Source organism: Colletes gigas, unplaced genomic scaffold, assembly GCF_013123115.1.
Source record: "Colletes gigas isolate AHSC1104 unplaced genomic scaffold, ASM1312311v1 Colletes_gigas_Sc00046, whole genome shotgun sequence".
NCBI lineage: Eukaryota > Metazoa > Arthropoda > Insecta > Hymenoptera > Colletidae > Colletes > Colletes gigas.
Window position 1 is genome coordinate 1098316 of NW_025106675.1, and position 8299 is coordinate 1106614.

The following is an 8299-nucleotide window of genomic DNA, read 5'->3' on the forward strand; positions in this document are numbered from 1 at the left end:
AACAACATTCTAATTTCTGCGAAGAATACTATAGATTATATTCTTTAACTCTGACCAGAGTTTGTAAGTTGATTTGAATCTGATTAGTTAACGATTGATTTTTATGAACGAACCATAATTTAGAAACGTTAATTCGCAAATTTTTTTCAGTAAATATTCGATCGTTCTAATCGTGGCTAAAATAAAAAAAAAACTTTAAAGAAAATCATGTAATATACTCATTTATATGTTAAAAAGATTCTATAATTGTTTTCAATCCCGTTCTGAATACAATACAAATCTTATTATTAGTCAAGATTAGTCTGTCGTGCCAATTTAAATCTATTCACCTTCCGAGGGTTGAGTATTGTTAGACCGAGTTTAAAACTCACGGTCTTGGCGCCGTGCATCTATTGGTCACGTATCCGCACTAACGGCAATCAATCATGCATTTCTTCCTGCGTTACTCGACCCAAGAAACCATGTGCAAAGCAGATGCGTCGCGCCATAGTACGGCAACAAACTGATGTTTATTTCCGTCTATAAATACAATATTCTGAAATACTCTTAAAACCGTCAGCTTATTTGAAATCAATCCATTGCCCCAACAAGTATTCAGTTGCAGGGATTAATACCATATTTTAGACATTTTCTCACAAAACAGTTGTACCATAGAAGAACTAATGGGAATTACTTCAGTTAAATTCAACAGAACTATGTATTTAGCGATAAGAGGTGTCACTTTTTCTTACCAAAAACTTTTGTGGCAAGAAAATTTGCACAATCGATATGCGGACTAGATTATACGGCGTATCAATTTTTAAAACCTGTAGATGGGTAAAATTCTCTGCATAAATACCAAAATAGAAGTTTCATAAATTGAAACAACTGTATATATTTCCAATTTTTTGTTTATGTCTTGATTAGTGGCAGCTTATATGTATTTCCCAACATCTTATGGCACAAATTACGACACGTTACTGTACAAATTAAATAAATTTTGTATTTTTAATTGAAATTGAAAGCCTCTGATAATTGCATTTTGAACAGTGTAGATTATAATGTGATAAAGTATATTACCACATACCTGAAAATTTCTTTGAAAAATATTATTTATTTGAATAAACTTCCGAAAAAGACATACGTCCGATTTTTTTATACTCTGGATGCTTACGTATTATGACGTTCTGATTACGAGTATGATAGTCCAAATTGGCACAAATTTTATTTTCATAGCGGAAACCATGAAATACCCATAAAAATCATAGTTTTTTTTATTTACTTCCGTAAATAATGGGAATTTTGAAAAATAATTCAGATAAAAGTTGTAGTCCTCACCAAAATACACATTTTATGTTGTTTTGATTTTTATCATGAAAACAATATTAAATGTTCAAAACTTCATATAAATCATTCAACACAAATAAAGTTTTATTGTTAATTTTATTAGTTAATACTAGAAAGGGATACAGCAAAGCTTTTCCCTCGTCCACGTGTTTTCTCTGTCATTGGATTTTTAACTTTTCACATATAGCGAGATCCACCCTCTGCGGGAAGCTTCATCCCGAAAAGGAATTACCCAGACCTAACCCAGACCTGAACCTAAACCTAAACTTAAACATTAAATTAAACGACTGTTCGTTATAGAAGAAATGGAACAACCTCATATAAACTAAAAATAAACCTGTTTGGTTTAAAAAACGAAAACAAAGCGGATAGAACAATATCATGAAAACCAAAAAATAGTTTGCACCAAAAAAAAACAATATAAAGTGAAATTACCACACGAAAACTAAAAAATAAAGGTATTCGTTTCAAAAAATAGAAAATTTTAAGCTCTGCACGACAAATCAATAATAAATTCAAAATGTTCCAGGGTAAACGGTTTTAATATCCATGATTAATTGTTCGAAAGGATCACGTTTTAACTTTTTCACACGACGCCGCCATAAAAACTCTGAACGATGATCAGCTAATTACCTATCATCTTTCTCAGAAAGTATTATCTCTATGACAAAAATCAATACAGTATAAACTATGTATTTTGATGAGGTCTATAACTTTTATCTGAAGTATTTTTCAAAATTTCCATTATTTACGGAAATAAATAAGAAAACTATGATTTTTTATGGGTTTTTCATGATTTCCGCTATGAAAATAAAATTTGCGCCAATTTTCACTATCATACACGTAATCAGCACGTCAAAATACATAAGAATCCAGAGTATAACAAAATCAGAGGTATGCCCTTTTCGGAAGTACACCAATTTATTTTAAAAGCTATAGCAGCTTTTTCTGAAGTAGCGCGAATGAAACAAAACATGTGAAATCTTCCCGTACCCACGTAGAGTGCGGTTCTAAACTTCCCGACGTCAATGCGTTAACATACATAAAAGCGTGCCTACATGTAGCAACAGCTACAGTGTATCGAGTCGAGTATTCTGAGAGTTTGAATAGAAGACATAACTCATCGTAGATACGCATTGGTTTCACCGTGCCTTCGTCTCACCTTCTCTCGTAGCTCGATAAAGGCATCTGAGTCATAGATGTTCATGCTTGAACGTTCGCGAAAACTCAAGATTCCATCGAAAGTGGGTCAATCGAAGAGGTAGCCGTCTGCTGGAAAAGCTCCGAGCCTGGTCCATTGTCGCTTCGAGTGGTCGAACATGCTTGGCGTCGAGAAAATTACCTCTTATACCCATTCCACTGCGTCTTTTTTCGAGACCTTCTTGCCAATTAAAGCTCCAGACTGAGCGTCTCGCTCGAAGCAGTGCTCGATAAGGAAGTTCCCGGTGGCGATTCCACCTTCCTGCGAAATTTCACGAGCCATTGATACTCTTGGCTTTGATGAGTCTCGTTGTTACATGCTCGACGGGTCATTTTAACATTGCAAGCATCCCGGAAGCTTCTGAATTCCGGTAAACCTCTATCCATCGATTTTTGAACCAGCATTTTTACCAGAAATTCATGTAAATAAATATAATAATAAATATCGTAATTGCTCGGAAAAGGAAGAGCCAAAGGCAACTAGATTTGCAGTTTTATGCGAGAAATAATAATCCAATATTAAAAAACGTTTCGACACAGAATTTGTGTTAAATATTAAATATGGTTTTGTAAAGTTACAGAAAAGTGGACCAAGTAGTGTTACTTTAGAGATTAAACTAATTCTAAATGAAATTGAAGATATAAACAAACTATAACATAAATGATCAACGAATTAAATGTAATTGTAAACGTATATTATAAATGAGTATAAAGCTTGAATTAAACTACACGTTAAATCAAAAGTAACGTTTAACCATTTTTTTGAGAAATTTTGTTGTGTAAAACTCTATGCGATCAGCTATGTAGATTCACGGAAATGCATTTGCATATGAAGCAAAAAATAAATAACACCGATGTTAAACTTACGTCAGTTTGTAAGCTAACTTTTTCACATTTCTAGGTTGAAGAATAAAACATCTCAATTTTTTTTTTTTTATTAATGTAATTTAAATCTCAAGAAAGAGATTATTTTCAGTGCTGTACAAATGTTTCAATACATTATAATATTTCACATAATACAATAAAAATTATAAACATTCGTATGCTTGCTAAACAAACAGTTTAAAGATGAACTCTTTTCTTAAATCTTTAACCCACAGTGATTCAGAAACGAGTAGGTCAGTTTACATATCTCGGACGTATGTATGTCGGGAGAGTAGAACATTACATGAAAGCGGAAGATAAAGATGTAGTTTTTACGAATAAACATCTCAATTAGCACATTTCATTATCATTAGCTAATGCAATTATGTATTAGTAACTAAGCGTATATGTTTAAACAAATAACCTTAACTGAAAGATAAATTGTGCCAAGTAATGAACGTAGTGCTAGAAAATCAAAAAGAAAATTTAACTTTACCTATAAAAATTTGATCGATAACTTTGTTATACTAGTACTCTACAAGCTAAATGTACACTGTATTATAATTACGATATGTATACACACGTTAACCCGTATTGACGCTTTAATGATATTTGTTCCGTTTAATGTTCTCTCCTTGGTACAGTGGTCGTTTTTAGTCTTTATGTATAACTATAAATTCAAAAGTTAATTAAAATTGTATTAGCACATTGTGTAATATGCGGCACACTCGAAGTAGTCAAATATTCAAGTATCTCCATATTTGAACAGCCCTAGACACGCGGTAGCGAACGTGTTAAATTGAGGACTCCTTAATTCGTAACACATCGTATATAAAATTTCCTATTATTTCCGACTGCACCGTAGAAAGGTCGTTTCCTTCTCAGTACGCGATCCTTGGGTCGTAATTTTTCTTTAAACCCCAGCTGAACGTGGCCGCGACCGCGGAAGAAGTTCGAAAGGCCGCGAGGAAGAGCCACCCCGTATATCGCCAACTCAATAAAGCAGGACATAACACTTTGTCTCAGGTATAAGTGCACTTGGTGACTTCCGAAGGGTGCTGGCTAAGGCGGTTTGTTTCACGTAAGAAGGGCTCGCGCATTGAAAGTTGAAAGGCCATCGCGAGGCCAGAAGACCATCGCCCCCGCCAACCAACCGGTCACGGCAAACAACGGCCATACGTATCAAGTTCCAACGGTGTTTCACCGCCCCTGGGAACGAATAAATTCATTCAAGCTGACGCGACGTAACGACGTTATTAGCTGCATCCCCGCGGTAGCCGTAGAAATTGTTTTCCCCCTTTTCGTTTTCGAGCCTCAGCGTTTCGCGAAACGAAGCAGACTCGTTAGAATCGCAAAAACGCGTACGTACTCGAGTTAAACTAAAACAAAATAACGGCTTAGCAATTAGCTAAAACTTTAATTAATAAAATAGTCTTTATCGTTCTACAAGATGTTTCTTTCAACGTGAACATTTAGAAAGTCGTTTCTATCGACAATAGGTACAAGTTGTAAAAAACTTACGAGAATTAAAAGAAGATTGTTCATTTTGAGAGGGCAAGTATTTTGACAGGCAAGAGATTTTAATCATTTTTTTAAGGGTGTGATATATTTACATATTCAGATCTCTACATAGTAGAAAATAAGCTAATTTTATAAACAAAAGGTACTCATTCTCAATATTAATATGATATTATTAATTAAATATTATTAATATTATTACACAATAATGTAAATAAGAAGGCAAATGTAAATACAAATTAAGGTATGGAAAACTATATTTCAACATTTAATTTATCTATTTATTTATATATATAATTTATGTTGAATTATATATTATATATTATATATTAATATGATATTATTGATTAAATATTATTAATATTATTACACAATAATGTAAATAAGGAGGCAAATGAAAATACAAATTAAGGTATGGAAAACTATATTTTAACATTTCATTTATCTATTTATTACTATATAAATACAATTTATGTTGAATCTATGTTTGAACTGTTAGACTTTAAATTAATTATAAATGGTCCAGTTAATAAATCGATATTAAGGCCTAATATTATGGTCCCATTGTCAAAATGGTTCCATACCTTGAACAATATGTACAAAGCATTTTCTCCAGTTTTCAATCATAACATGTTCTAATGACTCGTGGAATAAATTTTTTACATCCGGAAATCTGAAGGTTGTATTGTTTGCTGCAATATAATTTTTCCTTGCGATCAAATTATCTCGATTGGATTTAATACGTCATGCGATGGCCCTTCTCAGAAGCTGCTATAAAGCGTCCCTATGCAGCGACGTTCCAGTAGCCACTCATTTGGGGCCGCAGCGTCGATCACGTGAATTTTCTGTTTATATTTCCTGGTAGTTCTCGTTCAACTGGGTACCTACAGTATTTGTTATCAACTCTCATATAGTAAAATTTGCAACTGATAAAATAACTGAAGCTAGAAAGATAGAGGTTTTAGTAATTAAAAACTTATAATTTCTTCTGTGCAACATAATCAATAACCTGATAAATGCTAACCTGAAATTTTATCGAATCAAACGTAACTAAACAAATTTAAAAGTGGAGGAAAAGTATATAATATATATTTGTTTGTTTTTTGACAAGTTCATACTAAAAACACACCTTTTTTATGTTTCATTCGCCTGTTACATATTTCGTTTCAGTTTCTACTATTTTTAACATTTTTTCATTTTATTGTATTCACAAATTCATGCTTAGTACAAATAAGAGTAAAATCCAGTATTATATGCAAGACCTTAATTTTGTAAAGAAATGCTTTCACTCCCTTTCCATTTTTTTGTTGGCAAATTACGACTGTACAAGTTTCAAAATTTTTTGAATTTTTGAGTTTGATCATATTTTCTATTTGGTACTGTTTTCCATTATTTACAAAGTTAGTATTCTCGTGCTATAATTGTTACCTTTTGTTTTGATAACAGTTTCACACTAAGAGACAAAATGACAATATAATTTCAGCTTGCAATTAAGGCTGAATTTGTTTAAATTCTGTATATTCACAGGCCCTTTGTAGAATTAAATTTTGGAACAGTTTCTGCACCCGTATAGATAGATACAAGTTATCATGTTAATAACAGACAAACATTGTAGAATTCTCAGACAAATTATTCAAATTTTACAACTTGTTAGTCAAATTTAATTAAAAGTCATATTTACACGGTCTCAGTTTTACGATCTAAAATTGTTGAGGTTAGATATAACATTTGAAGTTACATTAAATATGTCGACCTTCTATACAGGGTGTTCAGCCACCCCTGGGAATAATTTTAATGGGAGATTCTAAAGGTCAAAATAAGACGAAAATCAAGAATACAAATTTGTTGATTGTAAGGCTTCGTTAAAAAGTTATTAACGTTTGAAGTTCCGGCCTTACTGAATTTTTTTCTCGAAAATGCGCAGGATTTCAGGGGTATGTTTATTCACCAGAAACGATTGTAATTGACCCCCGCAACTGAAAATAATTTTTTCAGAACAATTTGAAATTTGTTAATGTTGTCGAAAAATTTTACACATACTCGAATTTTTTTCTAGAAAATGGGTAGTATTTCGGGGGTATGTCTATTGACCAAAAATGATTGTAATTGACCCTTGCAATCAAAAATAATTTTTTTAGAACGATTTAAACATTTTTTTTCGCCGAAAAATTTCAGCACCTACACCATGTCAATTGTTCTTAAAAATTCGTTTTTCATTTTGAATAAATTTGGTTGGCCCTGTACAGAAAAGTTGTTTAATACTTTTTTGTATGTATCCGTGAACTCTACTCTCCCCAAAATTTGAATGAAATATATTCACTATTGTAGGAGTTATGGCTGTTTGAAAATTGGACCATTTTTATTGGGTTTCCTCATTTTGCGGGGACAAGGAATATATATTTTGAAACATTAAAATCCTCCAATCCGTTCAGAAGTTATGGCATTTTAAAGATACGCACGAAATTATGGAAATACAATTTCTGACCTGAAATTAAATTTTCGGTAAGGAATTTTTCTCTCGAAAGTCGGTAAGATTTCGGGAGTATGTCTATTGACCAAAAATGATTGTAATTGAACCCCGCAACCAACAATAATTTTTTCAGAATGATTTGAAATTTTTTAAATTAATTTTTTAGTACCTCTTTAATGAAGCCTCAGTCAAGAAATTGATGTTCATGATTTTCGTCTTATTTTGGTCTCTAGAATCTCCCATTAAAATTTTTCCTAGGGGTAGCCGAACACCCTGCATAATCGTGAAATCTACGTAGTATTGCTTAATATTGACATTCTACACAGAAGTAACAATTAAAACGAGTAACGGGAAAGACTGTTTACCCGTAATATTACTTTTCTTCTGGGACTTCAGAATTTCCTGGAACTGATACCTTCATCGAGTTCGTTAATGGACATCCCCGTACGAACGTAAATGCGTGCAAACTGTTTCTTTGCTGTAAGGAAACACAAATATACAGGATGTTTCTGATAACGGGAAGCGAGTTCTCTTCGTAGCGAAGCCAGTATTGGCAGAGGAAAAAGTTGAACAGCTTAATAAGTATGATTTTCTTTGAAGCGTAACAATGCAAGTAGATCCTTAGGGGAACCGAGTATCTTTAACGCAACAAGTCGATTCTCCTCATTATTCTACGAATAAATTTACTGCAGCAAGGTCTATGAAAACTGGATCTTTAGAGTGAATTGTAACGAATCAAATGTTACATGAAACCATCAATGAAAAGTTTGTGTATCACATAATGAAGTTGTAAACTCAATAAGTTATATTATCTTGGATAATTATATAAATGAAGAGATTTAGCTCTGATGACATTTACTTTTGCATATATTATCAAAAACAGTCTCCTGAGTAATATTCGAGCAGTTTTAGCCATTGATG